This window comes from Polypterus senegalus, chromosome 15 (genome assembly GCF_016835505.1).
Source record: "Polypterus senegalus isolate Bchr_013 chromosome 15, ASM1683550v1, whole genome shotgun sequence".
NCBI classification, from domain to species: domain Eukaryota; kingdom Metazoa; phylum Chordata; class Cladistia; order Polypteriformes; family Polypteridae; genus Polypterus; species Polypterus senegalus.
In genome coordinates, this window is record NC_053168.1 from 48469314 (window position 1) to 48490018 (window position 20705).

Below are 20705 nucleotides of genomic sequence, written 5' to 3' on the forward strand. Positions count from 1 at the left end.
GTGCAACCATTTAGGCTATTTATGTACTGTGTTGTTTTTATAATTGGAGCACTAGAAGTTTATACGACTTGTTCAGGGTCACACAGTGGGTTGGAGGTGGGAATTTAACCAGCAGCCTAATGTAATAAAGCCTTAACTGATATCCACTAAGACACAAGGCTGGTTAAAAACTCTAAGTAAGTGCAAAGCCTCCTGCCATTATCATCTGCAAGAGAAACTGCCCCGCAGGTGCCAGAATTTTCAATTGGTCACTGTCTCATGATGACCAAGGTGGGGGTGTCTCACAACCCTGGCACCAACAAAAGATTTAGATTATAATGCCAGTGCAGACAGGGCACCATCAGAGGTCCTCCAGCATTAGGCAGGGTAAAGGAAACCTCATTTGGAGGTTAATAAAGAGAGAGTTTCATGATGATGAAGGACAGAGGGCACAAAGATACATAGACATAATCTAAAAGTAGCACTAGCATAACAGCTGTTGATTTAGTAAGGTAACAGACATGTCAAACCAGCAGGAGCAGAAAAAAATAAATTCCTGTGTAAACACGAACATACAGGTAATCTTTAACTGACTTATAATCCAGGGCTCAGCTAACATATGTTCATTAATATTAATTTTTAAAGACTTCAGTAAAATCGAGCAAAATATCCAAACTGTTTCTTTTAAACCATTGTGTCTTACAGTATATGGGTAACCCAAGCCATTCACTGTTCCTGGGAGTAGTTGGAAGAAAGAAAGAAAGAAAGAAAGAAAGAAAGAAAGAAAGAAAGAAAGAAAGAAAGAAAGAAAGAAAGAAAGAAAGTGTCACCATGGCTCACTTCTGTCTGCACCAAAACCAAGTAAGAAGGTTTCTGAGTTTAGCATTGTTATTATTAGCTATTTTGCAGAGTTGAGTGGCACTTGTAATTGCCTTCTTTTCTGGTAGCTATCAAGTAGATAGCCATATTAAAATGAATCTGGTCTTTCCATCTCATTTTGTTGTGTTTTAAAAGTCTACAAAAATATATTATTATGTCTCAACAACTGCCTTTAATAAGAGTGAATATGATCCTACATTTACTACAAATGTAGACAGTGGAACCTAGAAGTAAAAATATGGGATGTATTTTCCTATTAATTTCCTGCTCAAAGAAAAAGACTGGGGCCTTCTAACTTTCAAAACTTTAAACAGTGACGTAATTGAAGAGTGAAATGAGACATATGCCGAAATGACAGAGTATTTACTTTGAGTTTTTTGTAACAAGATGTCGTCTGCTGGCTGAAACATAATCAGGCAGCATGTGCCCTTTAGTTTCTTCTCTAAGAAGTTACATTCTAAAATCTGAGTGAGACGTGAATAATGGGTTCAGAACAGTGGGGCAGTGACACAGTTATTTTTTTATTGTACACCTTAAGTAAAAGCCGGCTTTACACGCATGAGGTGTTCAAGGGACAGCAGAAATCACATTTTAAGTAATGCACCTCAAAGTAGACATCTGAAGATAATTTCCTGTCATGTACCTGTTGGATCGTAATGTCCCTAAGCAGCACATTGCACAATATAGCAAAGCCTTCAGTGGCCAAGGTTCACTTGGCCAGTGTGACAAAAAAAAATCAAAAGAGTTTGCTCTAAGTTAAGTGAATTTAAAATCACTTCTGAACGACCATTTCACTAAGGTCAGTGTTAAGGCTAATGGCTGCAGTAGTTAGAGCAGTAGATTGAAAAGCAGATATCATCAGTATTTTAGCTGAGCTTATAAAGTCTTCAGAAATTATTTACATTTTCTCTTATTTATATTTGAATTATTTTTGATTATATTGTATGGCTGTTTGAGTAAGCTGTTCTGTTAATAAATTTATAAGAGCTAAGACTGGTACATAATTGTCTTAAAATAGTCCTAGTATGGGTCACCATAACCCTGCGATTTTCTAAATATACCTAAACTAAATCTGAACACAAGTAACCAATATATTCATTCATTTTTAAGAGTGTATACACATAAAGGGAGAAGCACATACTGTCATTGTCATGTCTGTTTGTCTGTCCGTCCGCATAACACAACTCCCAATGGACTGATTTTGTTGAGGTTTGATGCGATTTCTGTAATTCTTTGAGGAGATTTGTCAAGAAAGTTAAATTTTCATTGAGACATCTCAAACAGAGCAGGCTGTTCACATTTTTGAAATTTCAAAATCTCTCTTTGAAAAGTGTTGGAAAATGTGTAAACTTTAAACAGAGAAACATTCTGTGCAAATTCAATTACAAATTTGTTTTACTGTTTCAATTTTACCTTGAGAGTGGTCGCTTCATCTTGTTTATTTTGTATATTTTCCTCTTTTACTCATTTGACAGCTGTTCCTGATGGCAAAAGAGATCCCCAACAGAAGTTAGTCAAACCAGGGAATGATGTGATGCTGGTCCACCAGCTTCGCTTTAACTGCTGCTTGAGGTAAGTTTACTGTAACAGTAAAACAAAAAAATGTTGCATATCTAGAAATTACAGTAAGAGGAATGGAATTGTGTAAACGTCACTGTGTAAGCATAGAGTGAACAAATATTTACTCAGTATCTACATTACACTAAAAACAGCCTCATGCCTGCCTTATGTGCACATTATAAGGATTCAAGATTTCTTTGCCACTCTAATTTATAAACAAAGCTCCAAACTGCTCCATGGTGTGGTTCAAAGCAGCCAACAATTTTACCTTGAGACTTTGACTGTACTTTTAACTCTCTATCGGGTAATGGAGAAAAAGATTTAAGAAATTTTAACTACAGTTAGTCACACACCTCCCCACAATCAAGAAATAACAAGAGAACACCGATTGATGCCATTTTCGTATCACTTAGGCGAATATTGAGCCACCACAAGCCTATGTGGTCTATGCTTTTAACTACATAGCAGTGTAAAGTACTGTTAAAGAGAATGCATTTAATGTAGTTGACTAACACATGAAATTGCATTCTGTAACAAGAGCTATTTGTGTTTATGTCTCACTATAATAAAAACTTAAAAAAACAAAAATGTTATACCTAACACTTTGATGGAGCAACTAAAAAAACTGAAAATGCTACAACTTTCAAATCAGCTAACAAGTCCCCAAGTACACCAGAATGTTACACCATGTGTATTTTTTCTAACTTTTTATTGACTAAGAAATTCTCACTGAGATTCATGTCTCTATTTGTAATTGAGCTCTGGACTGTGCAATGTTTGATGCTGTGTAACATTACAGCAGACTCTCAAATGATGTCAAGTACACCACAACAATATCAAGAATCGATGAATGCAGGAAGAATTCAAAATAAGATATATGACACCTGCCACCCAACTTACCATTCAAAAATATGTCCATGTTGTAGTTTGTAACTTACTCATTTTGCTGCCTCAATCACAAAGCAGTCATTTCCTTATAGCTCAAATTCCTGTTTATTATGATCTTAGGCCCTCCGGCAGGCCACTTAATTTTTACTACTGCTTACTTCATTGTATGTAGACTCCTCTAGTTAACAAAACTCTCCATGTCTTTGGGATGCGGGAAAATAAAGCCAGAATGTCTAGACACGTGTTCTTGTTTACTGTTGTGGCATCTCTTCCACCATATTTCTGGGTATGGCTTGTCTTTAACATGGCCCTCCATTATGCTTGAGGGTACGCATGTGCTTTAGGTCCCCCAGTATTATAGCAAGCAAGATCAGCTGATGGGAAATATTAAAGAGAGGACTTGGGTAGTTGGATACTTTTGCAACCGAAGTTCAGAATAGGCAGTAAAAAAGCAGTAAGTAAAAAAAGTAGTTTTATTCCAAAAGACATAATCAATACAAAAGTATAAATAATAAAGGCAGATGGTTGAGACACATAGCACATGTGACAGGGAAGCTCAGTCATCACAGATTCTAAGGCCAGATCACCTGTCTGTAGTGATGATGCCTCCCTTACAGATGCTCTAAATGACTGCTACGCGCAGTTTGGTGCCCTGAACAATATACCTGTGAGGAAGTCCATCCTTCCTCAGGAAGAACAGGTACTGTGCTTGTCCACTGCTGATGTGAGAAGAACTTTGGTGAATGTAAACTCACACAAACCTGCTGGACCAGACAACATACCTGGCCAAGTGCTCAGGGAATTTTTAAGCTATTTAATGAATATTTTAACAGACATCATCAACATTTCTCTGAGGCAGGTAGACATCAACAAATATGCTAGAATGCTTTTCATTTACTTCAGTTCAACTTTCAATATCATTATCCCTTAGAATCTCATAGGGAAGTTAGGTCTACTAGGCCACAACGCTTCCCTATACAACTGGATCCTGAAATTCCTGACAATGAGACCCCATACAGTCTGTGTCAGAAGTACTATCTTCAGTACCATCACGATGAGCACTGTCACCTCTGAGGGGTTTGTTGCTCAGACCACTTCTGTTCATTTTGCTGACTCACCATTATATAACTGCATACAACTCTAGCACCATCATTAATTTTGCAGATGACACAACAGTGTCAGCAATAGGTATGAGTGTCAACTTACTGAATGTGGTGCAAGTGCAACAATATATATTTTAATCAGGATAAGACAAAAGGGATGAGTGTTGACTTCAAGAAAGTCCATGCTGTCAACACCCCAGTAAACATCAAGTGCTTTGTGGTGGCATTGGTCAAAAGCAAAGCACCAAATTCCTTGGTGTGCACCTAGCAACTGACCTTACTTAGTCAATTAACACCACCTACATAGCCAAGAAGGCCAAGCAGGATCCCCACGTGCTTGGGCAGTTCTGAAAAAGACAAGTCTACCTCCCCCCATTCTCACCACATTCTATAGGAGCAGGGAACCACCGATAACCTTCTGCCCAGCGGCATCACTGCGGAGTCTGTTTGCATCCGCAAAGTCTATGTTATTGTGACGGACCACTCCCAGAACTCCCATGGTCTCTTTGTCACACTTCCATCTGGCAGAAGGTACTGTAGCATTCAAACCAGTTCTGTCAGGTTTTCCAACAGCTTCTACCCCTTGGCTACCTGGACTCTTAACTCTGTGCTTCCCTCTCTGTCCTCAGATCTGCTCCTAGTAGCTTATTTATGTAAGTTGCACTTGTTACTGCTTTGTTGTTTTTATTATTAATTGTTATTATTATTTATTAATTTATCACCATCTTTTTCAAATTACTACTGGCTATTCACTTATATAGTATTTATTATTTATTTATCTATTTACAGTATAATTCTTTACCTGTCTTGCACTTGCCCTGTGTTTATGTATATGTTGCACTGCAGTCCTGGGGAATGTCATTTTGTGCCACTGTATGCAGCAATATTGTGTATGGATGATATGACAGTAAAGCCACTTGACTTGATACTGAACAGACGGATACAGAAGCAGGATCAAGAGACAAGCAAAAAGCACAAATCCAAAAAAGAAAACACTTAAAAGCAAGGGTCAAGCAATATGGTCACGGGGGTCTGCTGTGCCAATCCCAGCCAACACAGGGTGCAAGGCAGGAACAAATCCCTGGGAACAATGGACCTTTTATCACTAACGACTAATTTCAAGCAAACAATGTAGCAACACACAAATGTGATGTTTTAGTGATCACCCACTAATAAATGCTTGTACAATTTTTCTGTCTGACTACTGTGTTCTGTCCATCACAACACCCACACCACTCCTCTGTTTTTATTCTTCTACTTCCCTTGGAACTGCTGTAATCAGATTCCTAGCTCTGGTCCTGAACTACACCTTCCAATGCTGCCCCCCTTCTCAGTTTCTCCAGTCTCTGTTCTTCTCATGTGTTCTTCAAACAAGTGTGTGTTTTGCTTCAGCCAGCCACAGAGAGTATACATTTATTTTCTTTCCCAGTCCTCTCTACCAAACTATGACATGTGGTGTTCGCTGACCTTGCAAACTGTTCCTATACCACATGCACTTCAGAACAGGTCATCCACCTAAAGCTAAGAGTGTTTGGGCCTGGCCAAATCTTGGATGGGAGACCATCTAGCAAAAGCTTGGGATGCTGCTGGTGAGGCCAACAAGGGACTCTTACCTTGTGGTCTGAATGTGGATCCCAAAGCCCCAGTGCAGTGATGGTGACACTGTGCCATAAAAATGGCATGGTCCTTCAGCTGAGATGTAAAACTGAGGTCATGACTTTCTGTGGTCAAAAGAGATCCCTGGGCATCCTTTGTAATGAGCAGGGTGTGTCCTGATGCCCAAACTAAATTGTCTATCCCTCTCACCACTTCGCCACCTCATAGCTCATATGTGATAAGCGTACTGGGGCAAAAATCACTGCCGTCACATCATCCAGGTGGAAGCTACGCATTAGTTGTGGCTGAAGTGGCTCCAAACTCACTAAAGGGCTTTGAGTAGTGCGAAAAGCACTATATAAATGTAAAGAATTATTATAATTAATGTTCAGGCACCTCTTGAAGACACAACTCTTTACTATATACCTTTAGACTGGTTTGGATCTTTGCCCTTCTGCTGTTCTGCAAATGTACTGACCCAATTCACCCATTAAGCAACTTTGGTTTTGTTAGAGAGCTTGGTTGAATCTGGCTGTGGAAATAATTTCAGTGCTATACTTGTGTTCCACTCTTCGTTTTGTTAATTTTGTATTTTATAATCAATCAATTATTGTATGTAAAACTATTTTGAAAGTCTCCTTGAGTAAAGATATCTGCTAAATAAAGAATTATTATGTTCAGTCGAATGTTTTGAGGAGCTACAGTGTGTCTGCAGTCAACAGCTCCACTTTTCATTTGTAAAATTTGTCTTTGAAGAATACCAGAGCCTGTCAATTAGCTGGGGGCACAATAAAAAAAGCATTTCTAGTTACATATTAATCAGAGAATAGCATTTTAATTAGATCTAAATGTCTGCTTTAGTTGCTTTAATTTATTTAACATCATCGGAGCTCTTCAGGGACAAAGTCCTTCTTCAGATTATTAATAAGAATGTGGCAAGAAAATTAGGCTTCATCCCGCTTGATGTTTTGTGGCTACAGTCACTTGTTAATTTTTTTTGACTGCCCTTGACATGACAAAAGCTGATTTGGATTCTCTTCCGATTACAGTATTCCAAACATTTACAAAATAGTAATTGTAGTAATATTCTAAATGAAACTATGGTCCAGGTGCTGTAAATATATAAAAATTAGACTAGATCCCAGTGCATTTAAAAAAAGAACTCTAGAATACCCTAAGAAAATGAAAACAATGTTTGTATTTTCTAAAGATCTTTCGTTGCACAGCTTGTCTTTAATCTTAGTGTGGGTTGAGGCCAAATACATGCATAGCTGTCATTTATTTTTATAAATCACCTGGCCTTTGTCTCCTCATTTTCTGAAGTCAGCCTTTCTAATAATGGGTTATTAAAATAGTAATATATAGAACGACATTGCACCTTGAAATCCATCTAAGTAAGCATTTGTCCTCCCAATATTACAAATATTATTTGTTCCCTACAACATCAGTTTGTGACAATGCAGCATAAAATATAAGGTGATGGACTAACTGACTGATTGATGGATGGACAAGTGCGTGGGCTCATCGTGTGGGATAGACCTCTTGGCAGGTTATATCACTTTCACAGTTCTCGTTAGCCAGTGTGTCTTTGCAAAACGTCTCTGCTGAGCCTTTCAATTCCCAAGTGGACAGAATCTCAGTTAATCTCATAAATCCACTCCAATTTAACTCCTCACCTTTGAGGGCTACAGTAATTGATATCTTTGTCCACATCTGATGTACAATTAAGCTTTTCATGTTTTCTGTGGCTTTTGAAAATACCAGTGGCATTTTGAGATCTCTAGGCTGATAACGTATTTGCATCTTTTGTTCTATTAAGTTCCAAATTTAACCTTCCAGTGACCCATTTTTTTCCATATTCAAACTAGCGACTTCCTTAAAAGCAGCCTGCCAAACTTCCCTTATCTTTCACCTACATGCATCCCTGAGGTTTATCAAAAAATTTTATGGAACTTACCCCTTAATGGTCTTAGAGTGCAAAGAGGTAAGAATTTCTTATTTAAAAATTCAGGGAAGAAATGGAATACATAAAATACACTCTAGTTCAATATGTGCTAAGTGCACCCTAATTCACCTAAAAAATTGCTCTTTGATTACACATGCTGTACAGTATACTGTATATAAACATGTCTAACCAGGGCAAGATCTAACCTTTGACCAATATCTTGAAGAACCTACGCCACTAACTTGCATGTTTTCAGAATGTTCTACACTTAAATCAAATGTAAAATGTAGAATGTAAATCAATCACTTGAAGCAAAAACATTTGAGTACCTCTCAAATAGCCTTGGATTTCAAATCACTCTCAATCAATGTCTGAAGTGGATACACATATGTGCCAGAACTCTGTGTTTTTGTCAGCATCTTGGTCCTTCTCCCAATGCCTTGAAAATTTTTAATCAAGTACAGTTGGGGGTCCCCTTAGAGGTTCAAACTGAAACTTTTTTTATACGGTTGATACAACAATGGGTTCCCTTTGTAGGTCAGAGTGGCTGATACAGGCAAGCAGTATGGTGTAGTGGTTAAGGCTTTGGACTGCAACTGCTGAGATTGTGAGTTCAAATCCCACTACTGACACTTAGTGACCTGCCTTTACCCCAATTGGAAAACCAAAAGAAATATAACTAGTTGTATCATAGATGTTGCAAGTCACCTTGGGTAAAGGCATCAGCCAAATAAATAAAGATACTAGTAATGCAACTGTTTACTGCCATTATGCTGCAATGAAAAATGGATTACTGGTTATGCTGTACCAATGCATAATGGCCCACTTCAAGCCATTACGGGATGAAACTATGTTTTGAAAAAAAATCAGTTGTGTTATCTTATACAATTTGGCTTGACAAAGACTTATTTTGCTCAAATTGAAGAATCCCAAATGTACCTCTGTCTCGGTGGAAAAGCAGTGGTCTGTATTACTTCAAATTAGAAAAAAAATCAATTTCTGTTTATATGGATCTGTTAAGAATTTTTTCAGAGCTTGACAAGAACTCACTAATTTAATTCTAAAGTAAACATGGCAGGCCTGTGCTAAATCCTTTCCTTTTACTTTCTGTTTTATCCTATACTAAGAACTATTTTAGACAGGGCGCAGCTCTCTTGTTTGGTTGGGGTTGAGTGTGGACTTTAATGGACTGCTTTCGAAGGATACTATTATACTTGCTATGTCATTTGTTTGATTGAGTTGTGATCTGTTAAAACATTTTGTTTCTAAACAAAATGAATTAAAAAATAGAAAAGAAAAGTGACCATGAATGCTGCAAATTCATTCATCCATTTACCACTTACAGCATAATGAGGAGTCAGAGAGGAACCCAAGTTTAATATCACAATTTAGTGTTCATTTTAGGTAACTTAAGAAAAACAGTTCAATTAGGATTATTCCTTTTATTGTTTTGAACAGGACAGTCTACTTTATTTGGTCTCTTTCTGTTTAGGATTTCCATGTGTCAAGTTCATCTCTTTGGCGATATTTAGTCTATGGGAATAAAACACAGTGTCAACAAAAGCATGTTGGGAAAATGCATGCCAGCATAAGGACATGATGACAAACGTGCATAGGAAAAATACACATGGTGAATTAAATGTAGTGGATGGTTAGCATAACCTACAAAAATGTTCAACTACACATTAAAATATTATTAGCTTTAAGATTTGTGTCTTGTGATGGAATGCCCACTGCTTTTTAAGAGATTGTAAAAATGTTGACTGGCAAACTAGAGACATCCAAATTAGATATGTCTAGCTTAATCACTGCCTACAACAGGTAATATCAAGATATGGATATGGCTGTATTGAAACCTTTTCTGAAGGATTGGGCATTAAGTTTGACTATATATTGCATTATACTATACGATTTAATTTACATGTTTTTGTATTTTATATCCATTTAATGTTTGTCTGTACTGAACTACATTGGGATTACAGCTATTTTAAAGAATAAGGTTAGTATTTTTCAAGTCAAAATGATTTCTTCTCAGACATGGTATACTGTATATGCATTTACCATGCAAAATTGTGTTCTATAGTTAAGTGTTTTGTATAAATTTAGATGAATATTATTGCCCGCACTGGTGCTTTACAATAGAGGCTAATGGGGCATGAGAAATCAATGGAAAATAAATCATTTAATTTTGACCAGCTGTAAAATGTAGATGTTACCATATAAGGGACACTGTGATATGTCTTTGATATATGCTGTCACACATGTGCGCATGGGAGGCTGCTAAAGGGCTTGAGTAACGGCACTTCCGAGTCAGCCCAGGACGTGGCAGTTTACTGATTCTTTTTCTCGCTTTCCTGCAGACCATCCATGGGAGATTCCACCTGGCCCTGCTGACATTACTTCCGGGTCCAAGCCTATGGAGGAAGACCTTGTCGGCTCAGGCCCCTTTGATGTAACATCTGAGACCGAGCCAATCACTGAAGAAACCTATGAGCCTGACCCCGCTGACTTCACTTCCTGTCTTCCCCTTTAAAAGCCACCTTTTTCCTTATTCCCTCAGTTCTGTTTTGGACTCGTTTTTATGCACATCAGTGCTGTATAACATTTTGCGAGTTTGCATCCTGGATACAAATATACGGGTGGCTGCTCCAAACCCTGCTATGACTCTGTATGGAGTTTCTGACAATGCACATTCATCGTCAACATGGTCTTACTGCTTGGGACGCATTTTCCATACCAACCCCAATGTAAACAAAAATCAAACTTGGCATCTGACACCAAATGAGCACTTTAACTGAACAGAGAGGTGTGTTCATGTCAAAAGTGCGTGCCTACGTTAAAATTCTGCTAGCAGATTGTAAACTAAGGTGCAGTAGATGCGACCAATCAGAATATCTGGGAAGCGGGATTAAAAATCAGACCAAAGGCAGCTCTAATGTGCTTGCTGTATAGCTTATAAATAGAAGAGACTGCCGGTGTGTCTGCAGCACTGCTAACTCAGAAACTAGTGAAGAAATTGATTTCAAATGTGGTGATTGTATTCCAAAAGACTATAAGCAGAGCAGTGTGATGTTTGAAAAAATAGCCATATCCAAAAAAGAACAAGTCATCGAAATGTTGCCAAAGATAAGACTTTCAGAGTGTTTGATAAGTTCAGATGGGTATATCCAAAGAAACACAACCTTATATCCATCCATCCATTATCCAATCCGCTATATCCTAACTACAGGGTCACGGGGATCTGCTGGAGCCATTCCCAGGGCGCAAGGCAGGAAACAAACCCCGGGCAGGGCACCAGCCCACCGCAGTACCACCTTATAACTACGAGAAATTAAAAGTTTATTAATATATCTAGGCAGCAGTAGGTATTTCTACAATAATTAATTTAGAAACTAGTGAACTTTAATTTTGAATTTGTTTATTCCTTAAAATATCAATTGTCAATAAAAACATTATTTTTTCATACCAAATATATTTCCAGCTCATCTTGTTTTCATTTTGTATTATTGCATCTTAAGTTTTGAACATCTCATATATGAATATATTATGTTAATATCCTACAGTACCCATAAAGGTATTCACCATTTTGGTCGTTTTCACATTTTATTGTTATCCAACAACTTCAGATGATTTCATTTGGCTATACTGACACTAAACAACAGAAAAGGACTCTTTAATATCAAAGTGAAAACAGATCACTGGAAAATCCATCCATCCATCCATTTTCCAACCCGCTGAATCCGAACACAGGGTCACGGGGGTCTGCTGGAGCCAATCCCAACCAACACAGGGCACAAGGCAGAAACCAATCCTGGGCAGAGTGCCAACCCACCACAGGACACACACAAACACACCCACACACCAAGCACACACTAGGGCCAATTCAGAATCGCCAATCCACCTAACCTGCATGTCTTTGGACTGTGGGAGGAAACCGGAGCGCCCGGAGGAAACCCACGCAGACATGGGGAGAACATGCAAACTCCACACAGGGAGGACCCGAGAAGCGAACCCGGGTCTCCCAACTGCAAGACATCACTGGAAAATGGTCTAAATTAATTACAGATATAAGACACAAAATAAATAACCAACTTGTTTTAGAAGTCACATAATTAGTTCAATGGATATCCCCTGTCTGTAGTCATGGAGTTTCAAGTGATAGTTGCATAAATACTTCTGTATGTGGAAGGTCCACCTTGTGGTGTATCAGTATTATGGCGTAAGCTACTTAATGGAGACAAAGGAAAACTCCAAACAACTCCCTTGGAGTCCAGTTAAATCAATCATTAGGAAATGCAAAGAGTTTGGCAAAATTGTAAATCTGCCTAAAGCAGGCCATCCACAAAAACTGAGTGATCATGTGAGACAAAGATATGTCTGAAGGAGTTATGAATTACAGTGGCAGAGATTGGAGAAACTTTGCATACAACAACTACTTCCAAGGTACTTCACCAGTCACAGCGTTATGGAGGAAGGGCATAGGGAAAGTCTTAAAAATGTACATGACATCTCAGCAGAAGGTACATGTAAGACTATGAAGTTCACAGGAAGGTTTCTGACAAGACCAAAATCAAGCTTTTTGGCCATCAAACTTAACATCATGTTAGGTGTAAACCAAACAGAGCACATTATTAAAAACACAACATTCCCACAGTGAAGAATGGTGATGGCAGCATCATGCTATGGGGATACTTCTCTGTAGCAGGCCCTAGAAGGATTGTGAGGTAGAAGGTAAAATGAATGCTGCAAAATACTTGGAAATCCTGGAAGAAAACCTGATACTGTCTGCAAGAAATCTCTGTCTTGAGATATTTGTTTTCATCAAGTCAACTACTCCAAGAATAAAGGCAAAGCTACATGAGAATAGCTTAATAACAATAATGTTAATATCCTGGAGTGGTTGAGTCAGAGTCCAGATCTCAATCCAACTGAGAATTTACATCTGGGCATGAAAAATGTTGTTCACTCAAAATCGCCATGAAACCTGACAGTGCCTGAGCAGTTTTGCAAATCAGAATGGAGAGAAATTGCAGTGTCCAGTTGTGCAAAGCTAATAGAGAGAGAGAAAGAGATGCCTGTGCAGAAAGACTGATGGCTGTCATGGCTGCCAAAGGTGTATCCAATAAATACTGACTTTAAGGGGTTTCATATTTATGAACTTAATTTCATTTAGACCACTTTGATGTGATCTGTTTTCACTTTGACATATACGATTCTTTTTCTGTTGACTGGTATCAAAAAATTATTCCAATGTTTCTAGAGAATTTAAAACCATTGATACTGGGGTAATGGACAAAGAGACCATTGACTGTCCTGCAGAAATCATCCACTACTTTGGAAGTTTTAGGGTTGCTGCACCACATCTTCAATGAGAGTGCATACTACAGTATGTGTTCCTGAAATTTTAATTTCTCATTCTCCCATTATAATACAAGATTAATAAATACTTTTTTTGTGATTAGAAGAAGTAAGACAACTGGTCTACTTTTGCTTCTGCTGTTTTTGTTAATGTTCAATTTAAAGACATGTGAACGTAGGGTATACCTTCAAGGCTCTGTTGAAATAATCCATTCCAGAGATGAGAGGGAGTTGTCACTAACCACTTCTTTCCTTTTCCCTGCAGCTCCAAAGGGCAAATCCTTGAACGTGAAGGTGTCTCTGCTGGGTTTCTGAAGCACTGCTCTTTCCGGGATGTGCACTATAAATTTGACCCACTGGCGGAAAGCAGATGTTTGTTCCAAAGAATCCCTCTGAAGGAGAAGGACTGTTCCATTTTCTTCAGAGACATTTTGAGAGAAGGTGACTGTAGCTGTGTTTTTTTCTATTTAAAACCTGTTTTTTGTTTGTCTGTTAAAAGAGGATTATAGAGCTGGTACCCCAATCCTTGCACCGATGTCCAATCCATTCCTGACGTATCATATAAAGTGATGTTTGTAATTGTTCACATTGATCTAAACCTAACTTGTACATTAAATGACATTCTGATAGTTTAGTCATTCAAAATGGAGCAATTTTTGCAACAAAATGTATTTTTGTAATATTAAATTACTAAGTTATTTTCCAAAAATTACACAAAAATATGGTGTTAAAATATATACTATAAATATACTGAGTTAATTAAATTAATATTTCATATAGCCCACACATTTCACTACTGGATGTTAAATATAATGTTTGGCTAACCAAAATGACACTGCTTGTCACCAGGCTTCCTGTGGTCAAGAAACATTTACACTTATGCTGCCTGTGATGCAAGTTATAAAATAATGATAGCATAAGTTATTTTATACATAACACCCAGGTGCATGACAAACAAAACTTACTGATACTGTAAAATGATGGCAATATAATAGTACTTCTAAGTAATGCAACATACACAGTTTATTCTCCTGAGGCTTTCGTGGTCTGTTGAAAAATAACAAAACAACCAACCACCGCAAAAGCCTTTTAATTAGTATATCTTTGTGCCCCCTTGGTGTATTTTTCATACCCACAGGCGAGCAAGGAATGGGAATAGGACTGAATTAAGATGCCTGCCTTGTCTGTTTCCACTTTAAATATTTCAAGTACATTTCTGCCTGATTTGCCAGCACATGGACTCACCTCCCACTAACATGTTAATTTTTTTTAAGGTTGGGCAGCATAACAAATAATCAGGATGTATTCGATACTTGTTGAATTTGCTGATAAATATTTGGCGTGAATACAGTAAGGTCTATGGGCACACAGCAGAATTACAAAGTACCTAAAATTAAATAATAAGGAAGGGAATGTTAATAAAAAGAGCATTGTTTTCTATAGTGCCTTTCTTTCCATATTGAGGACCATCTCAAGATGCTTTAAAATACAGCACTGTCATCTGATTGTTTGCATACTTTTTAAGCAATTACACCTGAGCCAGAGACAAAGATTGAACAAACAAGATTGTGATACAAAGCACAATGTGTTATCTACTAGGCCACCAATTTACTATTAGGAAGTTATTTGTGAAATTAAGGATCTCTTTGTAACACATTTGATAGGTACAAGAAGGTGAAGCACAATACACAATATAACAAGTACCTGAATACATTATCTTATATATAAACGTCTACATGTGGAAGTGTGGGTGTCTACCTGGTCCGGAAGTGAGAGGTGGAGTTGGGGTAAGGGCTCCACTTCAGAGGAAACGAAAAACTCACTGAACCGCTAATAATAGAAGAGAGGCCAGCATGTCAGCAAAACGAAACCTCAGAAGAAAGAGAAAGTCACTTAGCCGCTAACATTGGCAAGACGGTGTCCCTTTTACTTTTCCTCCTGCCGCTAATGCACAAGCGAAGCAAGCACCTGACATCTCTACATTTCAATGTTTTTTCTGACGATTTCAATAGTTTCTAGGACACTGTGCTTTTTAAAGCACGGGCTTACAGAGCTAGTACTGTATAAACTTACAAGGGGATACACTTCTAAACAGCAGGTAAGGCAGATGCCAATCATACTTCATGTCCTTCTTTTTCTTGTGGCCAGTCTAATAGATCTTTCTTGGCACTGCTTGCCATTTCAGATGTGTTCACTGTTTAAGCAGGAGGGTATCCAAGCACCAGGGGTCATCTCAAGCGGCCATGGCTGTCATGTAGTGTTATCTCTGTCTAAAGCACAAACTCTCTGTGCTAACCTACTCTCACCAAGATGCCATACATTTGTACCAAGACATATCAGTTTTATCACAAGAAAATAAAGAACAAATTTAAGGAGAAATGAAAATGCATGTAAGACTCTAAGATCTCATGGTAAAGCCTCAGCCAAAATATAAGAATAAGGCTCCCCTAAATTTGAGGCTAGTGCTTATTTGCACTCCAGATACATCAGAGTCTATTGGATGGCAGGTTTTTTGATCCGTGTCACATATAAGGGGGATCGCAGTCCCCAGTCACTTCTTGAGTGCCTTCTAGTGGAAGCCTTTAGCCAGTTAGTGTTTACTTGAATTAGTAACAACTAAGAATATAAAATCACTAATTATCATATTGACATAGCAGCTTATGGACTTTTTTCTATCAAAGCCAATAAATAGAAATATTTATTTTACATTTTCTTATTTCTAAAATTTCCCAAATGGACTTTAGTCATTCTCAATGATATAATACTTGCAAATTGTGTTCTTGCAAACACACTACTTTCCAAACTGCCCACTAAGCCTGAGAGTGCTTTTGTGTAATCTATTGATGTTTCATGTATAATCAAGTTAAGGCTCAGTAAGAGAACATCCTTTGCAGAAAACACTGATGCCAGGTGCCTGGATGTTTCTGTTTTTCTCTTACATCGCCCAGGTAAATGATAGGTGCATCCATTCTGAGGCCGGGCTGACTGCACAAGCGTTGAGATTTGGCCTGTTGAAGGCAAAAACTAGATTCCACTTAAAGCATACAGTGTGTTATTTGTTGTGGCCCATGTTGCAGCTCTTTCAGCATCACACTTAAGTAGTAGCTCCCCTTGCGATTTGTTTCTTCAACTTCAGTAACACTTTCAAGCAATGTCATGTGAATTCTTTTGGTAGAAAAGCCACAACATTTCAATGTCATTTCTTTCAGTGGAGAACAGGTGTTGACTAACTTCCTCATGCCTCATTAGATCCTGAGACCAACATCCTCATGTTCTGACATGTCCACTGTAACTGAGTTAATACACTGCTTTGTTGTGAGCCTTTCAATTTCTTCTTTCTGTATCCAAATTGTACTTTGATTATAGAAATTGACACCCCCACTTTCCCAGACAGTCTGTAAATACACAAAATAGAACATTTAATCTTTTCATTCTTCCTTGGCAACAGATGTGAAGAGGTTCCAGTTTTAAATGTGTCGTTTCCCACAGTGCAGTAGTTGTTACCTTTACTACTTTAAGGCCATGCCATATTACACGATTTTTCCAGCAATTTTTGGCTGCAATCTTCATTTACATAACCTTAGCGAGCCAGAGGCAGTCAGGATGAACTCTCATGATAGTCTGACATACACAATGACTAAGTCCAACTACTTTGCAACTCCCTGTGACAAAATCAAATTTTTTATTTTATCCTAAGTTATAGAAAAGAACCTCTCTATATGCAAGAGCTGACAACTAATCAGTGCTCAGCAAAAAGTACAATGCATACAATGCAGCTTAGATGAATAAGCAGCACACAGTTGCTGGTACCTGCTTTGTTCCATTATTGCTTATCAAAAATATCCTGTATTGACAGGAAAGTTGCCCAATTTGTAGACCATGTTAAACCTTCATTACTGGACCCTGCCATATGCAATAGTGCAATTGTCATACTAAATCACTTTAGGTTCACATGAAATTTCCAACATATTTATTATCTGTCTGATTGCAAGTGAACACGGCTATTGGTGGTAGCAGTCAGGAAATCCTGGATCTTCTTACACATGGTTATATTTCTTGTAATGTTCCTGAACTAATTTTAGGGGAATGATGGTGTTGAATGCCAAGTTCAAGCCAATAAATATCATTCTCGCATAAGTGTTCCTTTTCGTAGACGTTTAATGTTATGTGGAAAGCGATGGAGATTGCATCCTCACTTTCTCTGCAACAGATAAACTGATGTGAGTCCAAAGTATCTGGTTTTGTGGAAATTATGTATATATTATGATAAACAGATCAACAGTTATTTCCTAATGTAGCCAGTTATTGATAATTACAATACTTTTTTTTGTGGTATTGTTTTATTTTACTGCATAACCATTTCAGTTGCATAAAACTTACATATGACTGATGCATATTTGTTTTACGTTAATGTCTACTCATTGTAGCCTGTTCTGCAGATATCCCAGGCAGTGCATTGCTTCAGCTCCACCTTCCTGCAGTTGTTTGTATTCAAGAAACAGTAATAAAGAGAATTGCCCTGGCTCTCCAAAGTGAGTGTGGGTTTTACCCTTCTAAGAATCCTGGATGTTTGTGTAAAACTTACCCAAAGTGTTCACCTGCCCTGTTGAGCAGAACACATTATATTGCAACTTTGGGAGAAGTGTTGTAGGATTTGTTTGATTTAATTCACTCACAATGGTCATATTGCCCTTTCGATGTGCAGATTCGTGTTTGTCAATAGCCCCAGATTGCAGTTTGAATAAGTCATTAATATTAAAACGGTATGTTGAGAAATTAGACAATGACAATTGACATTACAGGTAATTCTCTGAGCAGGTAGGAAGGCCAGTATGCCAGTATTTTGCTATTGAAACTTCTAACCATGTGAACAAGTGCTTGTTGTAATTACTGTGCTTTAACAATGGATTATGTTGACCGACATACAAACACACCCCTGTCTTTGTTTTTTCCCGGTGCAGGAGCCCTTTCTGAATGAATGGTTGATAAGCCATTACTTTGTTTAACAGAATTTGATGTTCCTTCTTGTAGCCACATTTCTATAAATGTCACAGTAGATGAATGAGAATTCCAATTATGAACTCACTACAGTGCTGCACATTTTAGAGGCAGCTAGTCTTTTCACTTACCTACTTTATCGGGAACTGTAGGTAGGTAGGTAGGTAGATACTTTATTAATGCCCAAGGGGAAATTCACATACTCCAGCAGCAGTATAGTGATAAAAACAATTTTAATTAAAGAGCAATAAAAGTGCAGTGCAAGGTGGAGAGTTTAAGGTAGGTATAACAGTCTATAATGTTGTATAGTGTTAACATTTACCCCCCTGGGTGGAACTGAAGAGTCACATAGTGTGGGGGAGGAACGATCTCCTTAGTCTGTCAGTGGAGCAGGACAGTGACAGCAGTCTGTCGCTGCAGCTGCTCCTCTGTCTGGAGATGATCCTGTTCAGTGGATGCAGTGGATTCTCCATGATTGATAGGAGTCATGCTCAGTGCCCGTCGCTCTGCCACGGAAGTCAAACTGTCCAGCTCCATGCCTACAATAGAGCCTGCCTTCCTCACCACTTTGTCCAGGCGTGAGGCATCCTTCTTCTTTATGCTGCCTCCCCAGCACACCACAGCGTAGAAGAGGGCACTCGCCACAACCGTCTGATAGAACATCTGCAGCATCTTATTGCAGATGTTGGAGGACGCCAGCCTTCTAAGGAAGTTTAGTCGGCTCTGACCTTTCTTACACAGAGCATCAGTATTGGCAGTCCAGTCTAATTTATCATCCAGCTGCACTCCCAGGTATTTATAGGTCTGCACCCTCTGCACACAGTCACCTCTGATGATCACGGGGTCCATGAGGGGCCTGGGCCTCCTAAAATCCACCACCAGCTCCTTGGTTTTGCTGGTGTTCAGTGGTAGGTGGTTTGAGTCACAACATTTAACAAAGTCCTTGATTAGGTTCCTATACTCCTCCTCCTGCCTACTCCTGATGCAGCCCACGATAGCAGTGCCGTCATCGAGACCACCATATTGCCCTCTGAGTCCACTAAACCACAGAAAATGTGCTTTTATTATGTGCAATAATAACAAATAGTTTGTGCAGTAATAATAGCAAGTGATACATATATACACACACTGACAAGCATGTGCACTTAAGGGTCATCCTCAGAACTCTGATGAAGTTAGCAATACCACCCTGAGAAGAGAGGAGCCACTATCACTGTCACCGTCACTAACTCACCTCTTTTTCATTCTGCGATTCAGAGGCTCACTGACTGGAGAATGAGTGACCCAGTTATTACCACAAAGGCCCATCCTTTCCGGGTTGGAGATATAAAAGTCTTGGAGCTACCAGAAATGGTTGTTCTTTAAATGACCACTGCTTGAGGAGGACAGAACAAAACCTCAATGATTATTTTCTTTAGCTGGCTATATGCCATTTTTGCACCCATGGACATGAAATGGAGTGAAGTGGCTAGTACACCAACCCTTTCTCTGCCTAGCTGTACTTTTGTCACCTTACGGTACGGTTTGCATATTTATAGCTAGAAATCCACAAAGGGAGAAAATGAATGACATATCTTAAAATAGTTTTTTATTCCTGAGCTTTCACCATCTATCAGGTGTCATCTTCAGAGGTAAATGATTAGACATACAGGAATTGAGGAAGGTGAGGTAGGTGGGTGTAAGAGGGGTGGATTAGTAAGGTGGGGTCTGGAATGTGTTGGTCTTAAAGTCTTTTTTATTATTTGGATCTTCTTCTTTTTAAGGCTACATATGCTGGGTTCCTGTCCAAGTGTCTGTTAATGGCGTTTTCATTTGATAGTCACAATTCAGCCAGCTCTCTGGCACTCTTAGTATTTGCCCTGAATCTTACTTGCACTGCATCCCAGTTAAACTTGTTTTAGATGTTTTTTCCATGTATACAGCTGGGCAGAAGCTGCATGATCTATTTTATACTGAGTTTCTTGTCCCTGCCACAGATTCCTTGCCCTTGGCATTAAAAAGAACTGTCTGCAGAGTGTTTTGTGTGCTACTTTGATGCCTGACCTGGAGAGGATGTGCACTGTGGTTTCTGATACATCAAAGTGACAAGGATGACTGTACCAGGTAGAATGGGAGATGGGGTTGGTGTCAATTGTTTGCTGAGGTCTGGGACGTCTCCAGTGTAAGCATTGTTTGATGTAAACAGATGGAACAGATAGCATCTTTCATTCTTTTTAGTTGTACAGTATAATATATAGGTGGAATTATATACAATAAATATTTGCATGTACAGTGCATAGAAAGTATTCACCCCTTGTAAGTCATCACATTGAATCACAGTGGGTTTAATTTGGATTTTTTGACACTGATCAACAAAAAAGAAACTTCAATGTCAAAGTGACATGGTCTAAATGAATCAT

The 20705-nt window shown here is 38.5% G+C and overlaps 1 long non-coding RNA gene across 1 annotated transcript; it reads left to right on the top strand.

Moving 5' to 3' along the window:
- The first annotated feature begins 345 nt into the window (after nt 1-345).
- Nucleotides 346-11157, top strand: LOC120516056. The gene is made up of 4 exons (XR_005630765.1): nt 346-557; nt 685-840; nt 2334-2430; nt 10311-11157. It is a non-coding gene; the product is annotated as an uncharacterized LOC120516056 (long non-coding RNA).
- The last annotated feature ends 9548 nt before the right edge of the window (nt 11158-20705 follow it).